At 42.8% G+C, this 17,666-nt stretch overlaps 1 long non-coding RNA gene across 2 annotated transcripts; it reads left to right on the top strand.

The window, feature by feature from the left end:
- The first annotated feature begins 8,584 nt into the window (after positions 1–8,584).
- LOC102548872 (uncharacterized) lies at positions 8,585–16,888 on the top strand. 2 transcript variants are annotated; one of them, XR_015639055.1, is made up of 3 exons: positions 8,585–9,130; positions 10,438–10,502; positions 16,122–16,888. It is a non-coding gene; the product is annotated as an uncharacterized LOC102548872 (long non-coding RNA). The 2 variants fall into 2 exon arrangements; XR_015639054.1 differs by lacking the exon at positions 16,122–16,888 and adding an exon at positions 12,236–12,632 and having other exon boundaries at positions 8,597–9,130.
- The last annotated feature ends 778 nt before the right edge of the window (positions 16,889–17,666 follow it).

Below are 17,666 nucleotides of genomic sequence, written 5' to 3' on the forward strand. Positions count from 1 at the left end.
ACAAAGGAGAGTCTGAGGGAATGACTTACTAAGTGCTTGCCCTGAGGGCATGAGGACCCGAGTTTGGATCCCCAGAACTCATGTAAAAAGCCAGGCTTGTAGCGTCAGCACTGGGAGGTGAACACAGGTGGCGGATCCGGAAAATTCGTGGCTCATGGCTGGCTGGCCTAGACAAAACAGCAAGTGCCTAGATTACTGAGAGCCCCCACCCCACTCAAGGCAGGAATGTAAAAAAAAAAAGAGAGAGAGAGAGAGAGTAGAGGAAGATGCTGACAATCTCCTCTGGCATCCATGTGTTTGTGCACACATAGGCATGTACACCCACAAAATCACATGTGCACGTACTCGGGTGCACACACACACACACACACACACTATCCACACTTGGGGTTCCAAAAGGATAAGTATATTCTGTTGCGGTAAAAATTAAAAAGGAATGTTTTCTATCAGTTCCCACAAGCTGGATGGATCCACTCACTCTGGCTGCCATGAAGTCCGCAAGCCAACTTCCCTTTGTCTCCCTTTTAGCCACCTTCTCCACGTGGTCCCCTAGGATACCACGCCTGACACACACATCACATTCCACAGGCCATGCTAGTGTGATCCCATGCCACCCTAGCCCCAAGCATTCTATAGCCTAGCACTGCTTCCTGTCACGGACTCTGCTCACTTCCCAACGACCCAGTGAAATCATGACTCAACAAACTGTAACCCATCAACCAGATTTATATGTTAAATACTCAATGTGCAATATATCCACACAATGAACTTACAACCAATTGATAAGGATATAAACCGCTTACCTAGATGAGATAAACTTGCCTACAGAAATCCATCCAGCTACCTTTGGCAACTCAGGACTACCCAGATCTGGGGTCACCCTTCTCAGTCTCCATCTTGACTCTCCCTCCTTCTCCTTCTCTCCCACCTTACAAAAACTTTCTCCCTGCCTTATATATTTTTACTGTCCAATCATGGCCTTGACCTAACTGCCAACTCTCACCTGCATAACGACATCAACCTACTCTTCACCCTTTCTGTCTAATTAAAAAGAAAACTTTTCTATGAGATGTAAGCTGAGCACGACTATTATCATGTTGTAATTTAAAAGTATAAAATATACCTAACACCCAGTCCAACATTTTATCAGTTAAGCAGAATAGTTATATATTCCAGCTTAAGAAAGGCTTATCTATGTTATATCCTGGCTAGCTTATATACTATCTGATAACTATCTAATTAAATATGTATTTTCAAAGTTTAACAGCCTGAATTGGCTATGAGACTATAATCAGTCTTCAACCCTTTCAGAAATCTGAGAATGGCCAATATATCTGTAAATATAGGAAGCCTAACATGACTTCCAGAACTAAGACAGTTTGTAGAGACAATTTTCTACTTGCACAGTCCCCTGTCAGCAACACGTGAGAGCAAGTCTTCAGCCTTCTGACCTAGGATCATCTGACAGACTTTTGAAACACAGAATTTCGAAGGGCTGGTCAGAAACTATCAACTTATTCTGTAACGTGTCCTTTTCTGGACAGTATTCAGTCTGCTGATGAATGGAGGTAATTCTTGCCTAGTGGCTGTCTTGCCACAATGCATCACCTTACCTGGAGGTGGAGATGTTCAATTTCTTTGTTAAATCCACCAAAGGGGAGCTGTTAGGAGTAGATATCTCTCAACAAAAGATAAATAACTTAAACACCGTATTTTGTGGATTTCTGTTCTTTTTTAATATTACCACATCAGGTGGCAAACCAATGTGTTGGGCAAGAACACACTAGAAAGTTAAGATTATCAGCCTAAATGTAGATCTCTCCTGAGAGACACACCCAGAATACAGCAAATACATAGGCGAATGCCAGCAGCAAACCACTGAACTGAGAACGGGACCCCCGTTGAAGGAATCAGAGAAAGGACTGGAAGAGCTTGAAGGGGCTCGAGACCCCATATGAACAACAATGCCAACCAACCAGAGTTTCCAGTGACTAAGCCACTACCCAAAGACTATACATGGACTGACCCTGGGCTCCAACCTCATAGGTAGCAATGAATATCCTAGTAAGAGCACCAGTGGAAGGGGAAGCCCTTGGTCCTGCCAAGACTGAACCCCCAGTGAACGTGATTGTTGGGGGGAGGGCGGTAATGGGGGGAGGATGGGGAGGGAAGCCCATATAGAAGGGGGGAGGGGTTGGGGGATGTTGACCCGGAAACCAGAAAGGGGAATAATAATCGAAATGTAAATAAGAAATACTCAAGTTAATAAAGATTTTTAAAAAAAGATTATCAGCCTAAGAGTTAAAAGAGAAAATTCTATTTTTAAGAGGGGGCTAGCGCTAGCCATGTTGAGTCACGTGATGTCTCAAGTGCACTGGACCCTTAAACAAAGAAACACAGAAGCAACCTAGGCTTGCAGGCTATAGGTCTCCTGCTGTGATAAGTACTGGGAGCTCAGAGAGTTATAGATCAGAAGCTTCTTGCTTCTTTAACAAAAGTTGTTTGGAAAATGATTTAATTTAGGTTTGGTTTAGTGCTTTAAAGATAGTAGAAAGAATCAATGGTCTATTAAGTCTTTCAGGATGCCCATACTCTTTGTTTGTGGGCTCCACAGGAATTTTGGGTTAAAATCCTAGTTAGACAAGCTGCCTGCTTCTTAATGACAGGTATTAATGGGATTGTGATTAAGTTTGTTTTTATAGTTAGAAGAAGAGAGTACAGAGTTTACCCAAATCATGGCGATTTTCACCCACAGTTCGGAACTAAGATAGGGAAAACTAGTCACTGACTCCAAGTAGAGAGCTGTGATATTTATAAGTTAATAAATTTATTAAAAATAGAAGTCTGTACACCAGGCAGAGTGAATACAGATATATATTACGGAAGTTATTATTAAATAGATTCAGGCACTCCAGGTAGAGAGCTTAACAGATATATTTTGGGCTAAAATCTTAGTTTGACAAGTTGCTTACTTACTGGTATTGGTATTAATAAAAGGGTGATCACATAGTTTTATGAACTATCCCACTAAGGCCATATAGCTCGACAATGCCAGCTAATGAGGGTTTGTGGTTATTGATATTTACCACAACGGGAAACTCAGGTTCTCTTAACCTGGGCTCCATGGGAATTTTGAGTTAATTTCCTGAAATGACAGATTAGTGTATGACAGGGTCATACACTACTGTTTGGCTTACTTCTTTTTTTAAATTGTTTTAATTTTCATAATGGGTGTGACTTTGAGTCTTGGTATATTATTTCTCTGGGAGAGAGTACAAGATACAAGCTTTTTTGGTTACAGACTAAAGAACATGGTATTTTGGGAGAAAATTTTTGTCTTTGTGTTTTTGAAAAGGGTGATTAGGCTCTGGACACCTTCCAGAGTTATATGGATCAGATATGATAGAGGAAGACCATCTGAAAAACTAGATTCAAGAGAATCAAACAAAAAGATATCTCAATTCTAAAGTTTTGTCTTGAGAATTATATTTTGCAGAATGTACCTGCTTGGATTCAAGAACTGTCAACTAGGTCCAGTCAAGACAGACACATCAGGCTACAACATTTGTTCCATTTTCCCTACCCCTCTACCCCTCAAGGAGATCTCAACGTCCATGTACAGTTTTAAGAAGCCATTGAAGAGTCGTCGCTCTGATTCCCTGGACTTTGAAGGGGCTAAAGGTGGTTGACCTAAGGTTGTTTTTATGAGGAATTATGAGGCCGTAATTTAACAGGGAGAAATTAGCTAGATTGATTTGTATAGCCACAATCTCATTTGGTAACTAAGCTAAAGTCATATCTTTACATTGGCATAGAACTTACTTATATGTTACAAAAATTTTAAAAGTACAAGATTTGTACCCAGTCCTTCTATTGATGCCATTACAAACTTTGAAGTTGATTAAACATAAGAATTAAGGGACAAATAATAAATTCATGGCTCCTAGTTCACCACTATGGTGTTTTTAAAATATTCTCATCAGAAATGGCTAAGAATAGTTAACGGACAACAGTCCAGATTACCTTATATAGATAGATGGTTTTCAAAAATGTTAGAAATCCACAAAATATGACATTTAAAGCTATTTATCTTTTGTTGAGACATAACTGCTCCTAACAGTTCCACTTTGGCAGATTTAATGAAGAAATGGAGCACCTCTACCTCCAGGTGAGGTAATACTTTGTGGCTAGGCAGCCACTAGGCAGAAACTGCCCATTTCACCTACAGACTAACACTGTCCAAAAAGGGAGACATTATGCAGAATAGTCAACTGATAGTCTTTGCTGAGCCACAATTATCAGCTCTTCTAGATTTCTGCATTTCAAATGTCTGTCAGTTGATCCTAGGGCAGAAGACTGAAGACTTGCTCTCACATGTTGCTAACAGAGGACTGTGCTAGTGGAGATTTGTCTCTACAACCTCTCAGTTCTGGAAGCCATGTTAGGCTTCCTATGTTTATAGATATTTGGTCATTCTCAGATTTCTGATGGAGTTGAAGACTAATTAGTCTCATAACCTACCCAAGCTATTTAACTTTGAGAAAACATAGTCATTTGGATGATTTTCTAATGGTAATAGTTGTACATAGCTTATGTTTGACGAAAACAGAAGGATTTTTCAATTAAACAGAAGGTGTGATATGTAGGATGATGTTATTATGCAGCAAGGCAGGTCCAGGATAAGGCAAAGCCTATCATTGGATGAGAAGGAACAGTAGGTGGGGAAAAAGTCTAGGAGAGAGAGAAAGAGAGAGGAGGAGAAGGAAGGGAATCAAGATGGAGTCTACAGAGGAGAGTGGTTCAGATTTAGGTGACTAGATCGATTTTATCTTGTCTAAGTTGGTGGTTTATAACTATCAATTGGCAGTGAATTTATTGTGTGGATGAATTGTGGATTGGGAATTTAACATGGAAATCTAATTGCTAAATTACAAGCTTCTGGAACTTTGATTTTACCAGGCTAAAGAGGACAGTGTGTAAAAGAAATGGATGAGAGGCAGTTGGAGCGTGCAGATATGGTTCTGTTGCCTGTGTGGAGTAAGAACGAGCAGGGCTTACAGGATGAGGGGTGTGTGTGTGTGTGTGTGTGTGTGTGTGTGTGTGTGTGTGTGTGTCAGGTGTGATAACTACTGTATAGGGGACGGTGCGGAGAGGGTGGTGAAAAAGGAGATAGCCGGAAGTGGGCGGCTTATGGACCACGTGGCAGAGTAGCAGCCAGAGTGAGTGGATCCAGTTCGTAAGACCTGATAGAAAACGTTCCACTTTAATTTTTACCACAACAATATCCTTTGTGTGTGTATGTGTGTGTGTGTGTTATCATCATATATACATATACATTGTATACACATGTACATATACATACATATATATTTGTCAAGAAACATAACAGCAAGGACCATGTGTTTATTCTAATTTCTTCTTGGAAAGGTGTGTGAGCTGAGGCAGATCTCTGCATCACTCCGTCTACTGCTGCCTTTCTGGAAGTTTAATGCATAGCAAGAAGCAGGAAATGTGACTGTCACTGGGGAAAGGACTTGTACAGACTGAGAAACAAGGAAGAAAAGGCCACCTGCTTTCCTTCCATGCTGTACATTTTAACTTTGAACCCTGGATATGTAAAATTTGCTTTAAAATTCACATTCATTAGTAAACAAAGTTGTAAATTTTTAATGGCGAATGACGATGACGGTGCGTGATGTAACTAGAGGAGCTTCCCAGGAGTCGTGAAAGGTGAGCATGTCAATCAGAGTTCCACAAGTTACTTCGTGCATAAGAACAAACTGGTCCTAGAATTTATGGAAGCCAGGTGTGGCAGCACACACCTCTAATCCCAGCGCTCAGGAGGTAGAGACAGGCCGATTTCGGAGTTCAAAGCCAGCCCCATCTACAGAACAAGTTCCAAGACAGCCAGGGTTACACAGAAAAGCCTGTCTTGAAAGAAAGAAAGAAAGAAAGAAAGAAAGAAAGAAAGAAAGAAAGAAAGAAAGAAAGAAAGAAAGAAAGAAAGAAAGGAAGAAAGGGAGGGAGGGAGGAAGGAAGGAAGGAAAAAAGAAAGAAAGGGAAGAAAGAAAGAAAGAAAGGATAGATAGAAAGAATAGATAGAAAGAAAGAAAAAGAGAGAGAGGAAGGAAGAAAGGAAGGAAGGAAACAAAGAAAGAAACAAAGAAATAAACTAAGAAAAGGAGAGAGAGAGAAAGAGAGATTGATTTAATGTATATGTATGAGTGTTTGCCTTCATGTCTGTATGTGTACCACATGCAAGCCTGGTGCCCATGGAAGCCAAAAGAAGGTGTTGGATTCTCTAAAACTGGAATTACAGATGGGTGTGAGCTAACACACAAGTACTGGAAACAAAACCCTGGTCCTCGAAAGGGAGCAACTATCCTTCACACGGAGCCCTCTCTCTATACCAGTCTCGGGTTTCTGATATGCAAACCCTAGAGAACAGTACCGACTTCATAAGGTCTCATACTGAGGATTAAACATGCAGTATATACACAGAGTCTGGCACAGAATGGGGCAGGAAGTGTTGGTGTGCAGCAAACAGTGGCTACAATTATTATCTCCAGAAAACATTCAACCGGAACCACATCAGCCTTGACCCTATAACCCGGCAAACCACTGAACACTTTGCCCTTTTTTTTTTTAGGAAAAAATTACCTGATAATTGTACACTATTTTTATTATATTTCAATGGACTGCTATGAAGGGTTGCACATCACAGTAGAGTACTGAAAATCTCCACTGAGAAAAATCTTTATTCTTATCAACTTGTGACCAACTTGCGCTCTCTCTCTCTCTCTCTCTCTCTCTCTCTCTCTCTCTCTCTCTCTGACAAATACACTCTCACAGACATACACATCTAGCTCTAGAATCTAATTATAAATATTTATTTCAATATTTTCTCCTGGCAACAAAATCAGTATTTTTAACTCAACATATGAAAAATATTTTCATCCACAGTATATTTCTACCCAGAAATCGAAGCAGCTGTTCTTTCTTAGATTCTACTGAATTAAATGCTATTTACAAACTTGCTCTCATCAACGTAGAACTTTAGACCTTCCATCATTAATTATAATTACTATATATGAGGACAAATTTTAATAAGCCATGGAGGGAGGCATGGGGATAAACCAGATGTGAGAAATAACTAACTTCAAGAACTGACACAAATGAATCCAATCATTAAAAATAAGAGAGAAAAAACAGTGCCCCAAAATTTCTTGACCTAAATCTGATGCAGATACAAACTCATTATTTTATAACAGCTGTCAGAAAGTATCCAGCCACAATGTCCATCTGACACTCTCTCTGCAGATGGCTCTGTTTCATTTAACTGCATCTGTGCTAGTTCAGTAATCAATCCCACACGTGCACATACACACATGAGCGCATTAAGAAAGTAATTCTTAAACATTCTATTCATTTGATAAGCTATAGAAAAGAACTATGCTCTTATAAATCATTGTAGATGGCAGCATAGAATATACAAAGTTTACTCTTATGAATTTTTCATTTTTTAAAAGCATCCTACTATTAAAAGAAAAAGGAAAACAGACAGAAGAGCAGCACAAACCAAGGCAATTTCTTAGGCTTTGATTTATCTTCAGCTATAAAGATATGCATAGTATCCCAACATTTTTATAGTCATGAAATCTGTAAAGTTTATGAAAGTTCACTGTGTGCCAGAGAAATAGATCTCACTCTGTGCAATGACTTGAATGCTAGATCAGACCCTCAGTGGAGTACAGTTGTAATGAAGGAGAAACGGACTTCTTGTGAGAACATTTAGTCCTCTCTGAAGAACCAGCAACCATAGGACCATGCTACCCGCACGGGGACTGGGAGCCATCACAGGTAAAGAGCTTGAAACTCAAACATAGTCGTGAAAATAACAGATAAACTCTCAAGGCTCATAGATAATGCGTTTCTGCTAAGGAAATCCAAGACCACAAAAATAGTCTGAATTGAAGAATATGGCAGGGGTAACAATGATTCATCAAGTAAGTAGTCTGAACAATACAGGTTAAGCAGCTGGAAGCCTAGAATAAGGTATCACGAGGATTTGTCCCAACGTTTCTGGTAGATAGTGGGCTTTTGAAGTCATCCATCATGCAGTGTTCTATTTTTGTGTCTCTGTATCCAGATTTCCCTTCTTATAAGGGCACCGACACACTGGATAAAAGGCCCAGCCTACACCAGTATCACCTCAGCTTAGCGAATTGCATCCAGAAAGAGGATCACGTTCTGAGGCATCAGAGATTTGTATTTGAGCATGTAAATTGGAAGGGGCACAATTTCAGGCCAACTGGACATGGAATTTCATAAACCTATTTAATTTTGACAACCGCGGCACTTCTTCAAGCTTTGGGCTTCAGAGGTCATGTTAGTGAAGAAGAAAAACTGGAAAGAAGTAAAGAAGAAAGATCTTAGCTGTTTTCCAACAACACGCAGATGGCCACTTATCTCATTGGCACTCCAGGTTGGAAAGGGAAGTCCGTGAGAACAAAGGTAGCAGTTGGTACCGGAAGTGCCATGGTACTACCGGAAGCACCAATCAGTACTACCGGAAGCACCAATCAGTACTACCGGAAGCATCAATGAATACTACCGGAAGCACTAATGAGTACTACCAGTTCGCACTATTCACAGCCTCTTTGAGCTGTGTCATTACAATTGTTACACTGGAGACAAGTTAAAGATCGTTTAGATTCTTATATTAGAATGCCAAAGCCCATACAGAATCTAAAACAACAGCACAGAGCTCAGGAGAGATCCCATCTCAGTCCTTGTGCGGCACTCCCTCACACCGGGCAGCCAGGATGAGGAAGCTTCTGACGTTCTCTCCTGATCTTTACTCTTTTCCCTCTGATTACCTTTATCCCTGGCATCTTTGTGTAAAAGTCAATTTTAATTAATCTTTCCACCAACTAAGTGTTAGGAGCAGGTGCGTAGTAAGTGCTCAAGAGTTGATAGATAAGCTTACGCCCTTACGAATGAGGGCAGAGAAGCAATGTGCCTTTGTAACTCTGAGTTCCACCACTGAGATGCCCAGCGGGCCTCTGGTCGTGCTTCGCCTGTCTGTGTGCAAAGTCCAAGGCACCCACATTCTTCTGAGTTAGAGGAGGTAGGTTTTTTTTTTCTGAGTTAAATCATCCCTTCTTTCCCTCCTAGATTCTGCCTTTGAGCTAAAATCATCACAATCTCTCCATGTGGCAGCTTCTCTTCTTACAAAAGATAATCCACCTCTTTATCCCCACAGCAACATGACTGCTTTGTTTTGTGATAGTTTGCACTTCCCATGCCTCTGTGAAGATATCACTGTGTGCTAGCCTTCTAGCATAGACCATTCATCTACCTGAGGATGTAGCTCAGTTGTGTAGAGTGCTTATCCAGCACTTAAGAAGCCTGGATTTGATCCCCACCATTTCAAAACTAGGATATGATTGCACGTGACCATAACTCCAGCATTCAGAAAGTAGAGACAGGAAGATCAGAAGTTCAAGGTTATCCTTGACTACATAGAGACTTTGAAGCTAGCCTGGGCTCAGGAGACCTTTCTGGGAGAAAAAGAAAAGAAGGGAAGGAAGGGAAGGGAAGGGGAGGGGAGGGGAGGGGAGGGGAGGGAAGGGAAGGAAGGGAAGGAAGGGAAGGAAGGGAAGGAAGGGAAAAGGGAAGGGAAAAGGGAAGGGAAGGGAAGGGGGAAGGGAAGGGGGAAGGGAAGGGAAAAGGGAAGGGAAAAGGGAAGGGAAAAGGGAAGGGAAAAGGAAGGGAAGGGAGAAGGGAAAAGGGAAGGGAAGGGAAGGGAAGGGAAGGGAAGGGAAGGGAGAAGGGAAGGGAAGGGAGAAGGGAAGGGAAGGGAGAAGGGAAGGGAAGGGAGAAGGGAAGGGAAGGGAGAAGGGAAGGGAAGGGAGAAGGGAAGGGAAGGGAGAAGGGAAGGGAAGGGAAAAGGGAAGGGAAGGGAAGGGAAGGGAAGGGAAGGGAAGGGAAGGGAAGGGAAAAGGGAAGGGAAAAGGGAAGGGAAGGGAAGGGAAGGGAAGGGAAGAAAACAAAAAATATGTTTAAGGATGTGAGTGCTTTTTAAGTATTTCCTGTCATTTGTGTTTCTTTGGAAACTTTCTGTTCAATTCCATGTTTTTTTTTCAGTTGTGTACTGTGTTTCTTTGACATTTAGTTTTTAAGTCTTTGTGGTTTTGACACCACTCTGCAGTCAGAAGCGTAGCTAGCAAAGATTTTCTCCTGTTCTGTAGGCTAAATGTCTTCAGTTGGTTGACTCTACTGGCCGTTCCCTTGGCTGAACAGAACCTTTTTAGGTTCATGGGATACTATTTGATGCTATTGTAGACCTTGTTTCCTGTGCTACTAGAATCCTATTCAGAAAGTCCTCACCTGTACATATAATAAATTAAAGCATATTTCTATTTTTTCCTCTAGCAACTTCAGGGTACGAGGTCTTCTGTTGAGGTTCTTGACCCATCTGGAACCAAGGCTTATGCAGGGTGAGAGATAATCATTTAGTTCCATTTTCTGTATAATGAAATCCATTTTTTCCAACACCACTCATTGAATGTTGTCTCTTTACACACACACACACACACACACACATATATATATATATATATATATATATATATATATATATTCACATCTTTGTCAAGGATCAGGTGACTGTAGTTGAGTGGACTTATATCTGGGTCCCCAATTCTATTCCACAGATCGGTGTGTCTGAGTTCAGGTCAGTCACATGGTGTTTTTATTACCATGGTGCTGTAATATAATTTGAAATCAGGGATAGTGATAACCTCCCACAGTAAAACTACTTAAGGAATCCATCTTACCCAAGACAGAATGGTCATCACAAGAATTCAATTGACAATGAATGCTAGAATGTTGTAGGAGTGTAAACTTCTGCAGCAACATTGTAAATCAATCCAGAGAGTTCTCAAGAAAGACTAGAGACATAGAGAAATCGATCTGGAGCTGACAAGGAAACTTCCTTTCTGCTGCTAGCTTTCACAGTCCCAGAAGGAGTGTTACAGGCAAAGGGGTTTGCAACCCTTGGGAAAAACAACATTATCAACCAACCAGACCCCCTCCCCTAGGGCTCCCAGGGACTAAACCACCAACCAAAGAGGACACATGGAGGGACCCATGGCTCCAGACACATATGTAGCAGAGGATGGCATGGAGTCCGTTCAGTGGGAGGAAAAGGCCCTTTGTCCTGTGAAGGCTTGATGCCCCAGTGTAGGGGAACACCAGGGTGGGGAGGCAGGAGGGAGTGGGTGGGTGGGGGAACACCCTCATGGAGGCAGGGGGTGGGGGATGGAAAGGGGGATTTCTGGAGGGAAAACTGGGAAAGCGGGTAACATTTGAAATGTAAATAAAGAAAATATCCAATAAAAGTAAAAAAGAAAGGAAGGAAAAAAAAGAAGCAACTCTGAATGCTATGCAGGATCCCAAAGACGACTTAAGATGGAGGTGGTTCCATTTTTACATTAGTTCTCATGATCTATCAATGGTCTTACCCATGACTGGACCCTAAATGCTATGATATGCAGTGCTGGCCTGCCAGGCAAGAAGTGCCCATTGGTGCATGGTGATATATCTGTTATGGAGGCAACCAACCACTTTCTGCTTGAAGTTGAAACTTGAGACACAGTGAACAGGCCCCCAGACCTTAGCATAACTGACACCATGATAAACAAGAAAGCCGTTCAGGTTTCGAGTCTCAGGCAGCAACACCTACCAAAGTCAGAACAAAGACCTGATCCATCAAAGGCCATCCTTCTGGAAAAGTCCCTACACATGTGAACCTTGCTCTTCACTTCTGTAGTTCTTATTCTGCCTAACTGTCCTTCTAACTGAGGCGTGCCAACCTACGATGGGGTTTTTGTGCTGAAAGGCCCACCTTAAGAAGGACTTGGGACTACACTTGGGTCCCAAACACCTAGTGTAGTCACTGAATGGCTACTAAAAACTTTCTTTCTGTTGGCTCAAACCCATGGCTGAGTGGTCTTCTCTGGTGGACACTTCACAACAACAGGAGAGGTTTTATGCCTGCGACTGTGAGCCTGGTCTAAAGCCTATGACAGAACTGTTATAGGCTCTGGGTAAAACCTACTATTGTTGTTTTGCTAAATAGTCAAGTTGCTGAACTGCCTTTCAAATATCTATGTTTACGCATAGATTTGCGCTCTTCTCAACCTTGGCCAACAAAGTTTCTTTTTTGCAGTTGGCAGAAGCTCGGAACTCATGAAAGTATGGAGAATAAGTGTTGTTGCTAAACAGAATCTCAGTTGTTCAATTTTACCAAAGAAGACTTGGAGCCAGATGCCGGGGTGAAAGCCTGCTAACTCAGAGAGGCAGAGAAAGCACCCAGCTGACCTTCCTAGAACAGCCGACATCCCCATTCTCCACACTGTCCCTAAAACCCTCACACTGAATGTCCCTCCTCTCTACTTCCTGTGCACCTCCCAATCCATTCCCCCTACTTCCTGTCATTTCTCCATGGTTTTTTTTCCCCCTATGTTTACTCCCTGTCACTTGGTTGCTTGCTCTGCCTCTTGTCCTGTCATTGCCTTTATTTAATCCTGATGACAATAAACAGAAAGCTCTCTGATTAAAGAAAGGTGTGTGCTAGGGCTGAGCACACACTAGAAACAGGTTTTTCCAGTAAGCAACACAGTCTCAGGGTTCACAGTGTGGTCAAGTAAGTGACGGTTGCCCAGCCCTACACAGACCGTCTTTATCAACCCTCCCTTTGCAAAGCCTGGGGAGCATCCTAGAAGAGGAAGAGGAAAGAACGCAAGAGAGGATGTGGAGAGGTGATGGGAGATGCTGTCTTTGGGACGTGACATGACCTTGGCACGCATGAACTCACAGCAGCTGTGTTACCTTAGCAAAATCAGAATGGTCAAAATTCCCTCAGATGGGAGATGGGAGAGTGGCTCATGAGGCTGCATTCCTCACTAAAGAACTATGGTATTTACTGAGGGAGAATCGTTTTTCTGTGGGAGTGTAGTTACTGTTAAACTGCCCATGCTCCAATGGATGGTCCCATACCTGTTTATGTACAAGCAGCACTTGAAAAGCTCTCAGGGAGAACTTTCCCTCGGGATGGAGACCCTCCAACTCCAAAGACCAGACCGAGACACCACAGGATGCAATCAGCAAGAGGATTTGGTTTATTGTCGGGATACACAGGCACAGGCACCTGCGGGCGCTTCAGTCACTCAGGGGACTGGCGCGCCCCACGGAACCAAGGATGGGCTTTTTATAGGATTTTGGGGAGCAGAAGCAAGCATACAGAAGCAGATGCATGGTTACAGGGATATAATTGGTGGATTCTAATATGGCAAGGGTTTAGCCCGGGGGCAAGTTTCCTAGCTACCTTCCTGAAACATAACGGCTGACTCGGCCCCCCAAGGGTTCAGCCCGGGGGCAAGTTTCTTAGCTACCTTCTTGGAACATAACGACTGACTGGGCCCCCCACCAGGGTGTGGGACCTCTCCCGGGGCTTTTTTTCATTGTCAGGTGCTCAACCGAAGTCGTCCTGTTGCCAGGCCTTCAACCAAACACATCCTGCTTGGCAGCCGCTGTGTACTCAGTGTTCTAACCTTTCCCTGAACCAGTCATCTTAAGTACAGCCTTGCAAAATGGCGTTACTGCTGCTAAGCTGGGGTCTTTCACACTAAGTGGACCTGGTGGGTTATAATAATAATAATAATAATAATAATAATAATAATAATAATAATAATAATAATAATAAAGAAAACATGAGGTTGAGGTTGGGAGAGGGTGTGCTCCAGAGATCTTTGGCATGGATGAGGGTGGAGAGCGAAAGGGAGTTGGATAGATCAAAAGTCATTGTATACACATGTCTCAGTCACTGGTCTGTTGATGACCATGACCAAGGCAACTCTTACAGGAGAAAGCATTTCACTGGGGCTGGCTTACAGCTTCAGAGGTTCACTCCATTTTCACCACAGTGGGGAGCATGGTGGCAGGCTGGCAGTCACAGTGCTGGAGCGTGTAGCTGAGAGGTACATCGTGATCCACAGGCAGGGGGTTGGGGACCTGGTGTGAATTTCTGAAACATTGAATCCCACCCCCAGAGACACACTTCCTCCAACAAGGTTGCACTTCCCAATCCTTTCAAATCTTTTCAAACAGTTCCACTCCCTGGTGACTTAAGTAGTGAAATACATGAGCCTATGGGGGCCGTTCCAGTTCATACAATATGTATATAAGAATGAAATCTCCAGTGGATAAGCCTAGAACATTTTAAACATGGCCTCTAGCAGACTCCCCCACACACCTTAAACAGTGACTAAGACTGGGCTCACTGATCCACTATTACAATCTCACGATTGGAGATTGCTCCTTCTTATGCACGATTCGTCACACGTGAGAAAACAATCCAGATGTGAGGCGAGTGCCACTCAGCCCTATAAGACACGTTTAAATAAGTCTGAATTGTAAAGAAAGGTCTATTCGGAACAGGCCTTTATTAAAGTGCAAAAAGAAAAAGAAAAAAGAAAGAAAGAAAGAGGCCCCGGTGTCAGAAACCTCCCAAGAAAAGGACAGATGCCTGTGACATGTGATAGACAGCTTGGAGTCGGAGGTATCACTTCTTGTTCTTCTCCATATTAAATTCTGCAGACTCTGCCACGCAGTCTGCTGGTTGCGAAGTGATCTTCCTTAGGGAGGAGAAATACTGCTTTCTTCTTGTTTGCAGCCAAATCTAAAATGGTTCCTGGCAGCTAATAGCAGAGCAATAAGTCTGTGCTGTCAGAGCAAGTCATCAAAAGAATAACAAACAATGAGTACAACTGTGTAGGGGCCAGGTTAGCTGGAGATGAAAGATTGTTCATTTAAATTTCTATTTTTTAATTTATATTGATGTGCACGCGCGCGCACACACACACACACACACACACACACACACACACACACACACATCGGATCCTGTGGAACTGCAGTAACAGGTGGCTCTACCTGCTGGGAAATGGACCCAGATCCTCTGGAAGACCATCAAGAACTCTTAACTGTGCAGCCACAACTTCTGAAATTTACAACCTAATGTAACTATTTCCATATTGATTCTGATAACACAAGACGTAATCTCAGAGAGTTTGAAAACCTAGGCTGAAGAGAGATGGCTCGGTGGGTAAAAGAACTCTCGAGCATGAGGACCCTGAGTTTAAAGTCTAAGGACTCATATCAAACTCCTTGCTCGTAAGCAATTGTAACTCCCTGGCATTCAGGAAAGCTCAAAACATGGGACAGCATCAGCAGCTTCTTGGGAGGCTGGAGCGGAAGAAGGTCAAGCATGAAACCAAACAGCAATTGTTAGGAGGTTCTGCCCAAAGACAGTCGAAGATAAAACAGTGGTAAACTGAGGAGGTTCTGTGTAAAATTTCAAATCTCAAGTTTGGACTTAAGGACCAGAAGCTCCCAACAAATCTGCTTCCAAATTCGAAAGTCTCAGTGGCTAGTGTGCGTGTCTTACTGGACGTCAGTGTCTACCTGGTGTTTGAATTCTCACAGCACCGATGTTATCTGTGGGGTTGTACCTCCAGGGTTGTACCTCTGAGAGTCCTGGTTCCTGGTCATATCCCAGGAAACAGCTTTCCTTGAGACTCATAGCAAAGACTTCCCCACATTAACACAATCCACCCATCTAATGTCTCCACCCAGGCATTTCACTTAAAAGTACCCTGATTTATAGCTTTCTTTGTTCTTTCGATATAAAGCTTCATCAAACTATAACCATAATAGAACACATGTTCCTAGACCATGGTTACTCACCTTTGACTTTAGAATAAGCTGCCTCTTTTCCTCTTTTCAGCTTTTTTGGCTTTTTTGTGTCAGCAGTCAAATGACTGTCAAACTTTAAAAATAATAATATGCCACGCTTCCTGAGAATGATTACAATGTGCTTGAGGACGCTCTAGAAAAGACTTGACCTAGAGCCCAAGAAAATCACCCAAAACCAAAATGGGCTCCAAAATAAAGTCTGCTGTACCTTCACACTGCCTGTCTTTCTTTCTTTCGTTAGCCTTGTTTTCTTCTGAATGCTCAATAATTAAACGCTTCCTGTATCGGTTTCTCCACAGTATATCGACCTCACCCATGTTGATGTTTAGAGAAAAGCAGCAGACTGAACATAGAGAAGTGAAGCGGGAGTCCATGCAGCTACCGTCAGACTCCAAAACACCTCCACCGACACCAATATCTAACTCAGTTTCGCTCAGGGTTTGTCAAAGCCTAGTCCTGTCTTTTGGATCTCTGTGGCTCTTGCCCTGTGGCCCACCCACTTGTTCACCCAACTACTGTGCCAATACAATATTATAAAAGTATCGTGTACATCCTAAGCGGCAGGAACTCCCCCTGGACTCAACAGCCAGAACTAAGAACACAACTCCATGTCAGTGAAGAGTTAAGGCTGATATCCTACTGTGTGCTCTGTCTGTTTCTTTAAGAGAACGATGTAACAGCCCTCTTCACTTGCTTTGGGTTGCCCATGTCCTCAAGTTTTAGAAGCTAAGCTAAGGTATAGCTGTTGTCTTAATTCATGTACTCTCCCATGCCTGGACCCGGGAGTCATGCATGTATTATGATAATCAATGCTGGAAACAATAAATAGGTTGAAAGTGACCTTGTAAAGCAAATATCCACCACAAGCGATGGTATAGATTGACGAGTCTGTTTATGGTGATGTCTGCAGTACTGTTTGTTGTGTGGGTCAGTTGGAGGCAGACGGAGTCAGTGACTTAAACTCTTACTGGGGAAGCTTCTGGCAAAGGAGGCCAACTTCCCTGTGTTTCGCCATTCACCCTGCCTGCAGCTGCCTCCTGTGACTAACAAACCTGCTTAGATTAAAATGCTTTCTCGAAAACGAACATTAAGTTAATTTATGGGGAAACTACTTCCCCTGGCCTCAAGCTGTAGGTACATTTAGATCCAAGGCAGCAACTAAATAACTTTATTTCACCTTTCCACGTTCAACCAACTGAAATCGTTAAGCTGCTTACGTGTCCGAAGCAGAATGTTTTCTTCTGCCACTAAGAGATTTTTGGCATTTTGTGTCTGGCTTACGGGATACTTCTAAGACTATCAGAGAGTTTTGGAGACAGCATCCTAGCGTTGTGTAGCATGGGCAGGTCTCAGTCTCGGATAAACAATGCATCCCTCTCTACTGGAATAAGCCCCCCACGTGCCGTCATTTTGTTTATGTGGACAAAACAGACAGCAGTCAAGGATTGAGTTGGAACGGCAGCCTACGTCCTTACAATACTGCAGCTGTCTGCTCCTCTTCCCGTGGTGAAACAAGCCATGGTTTAAGCATCCCAGCAAGGGCTCACACCCTGCATCATCCGCTGCTTTTCTTATTGCTGTGACAGACCACCTGACACAGCCTACGTAAGGAACGTTCATTGTGACTTGCAGTTTGTGGCCACACAGTCCTCCACAGTGGCGAAGGCGAGAGCATGAGGCCACCGCACACGTTGTCAGTATCCACAGAGAGGTGAAGGCTGATGCCCAGTCCTCTTTGTCCTTCTCCAGGACCCTAGGCCATGGCGTGCGTGGTGCAGTCCACAGGTAACCGGAAGTGAAATGGGTACCAAAATCAAAATCAAAAGCTAGTTAATATATCTTTT

This window comes from Rattus norvegicus, chromosome 15 (assembly GCF_021556685.1).
Source record: "Rattus norvegicus strain SHRSP/BbbUtx chromosome 15, alternate assembly SHRSP_T2T, whole genome shotgun sequence".
Classification (NCBI taxonomy): Eukaryota; Metazoa; Chordata; class Mammalia; order Rodentia; family Muridae; genus Rattus; species Rattus norvegicus.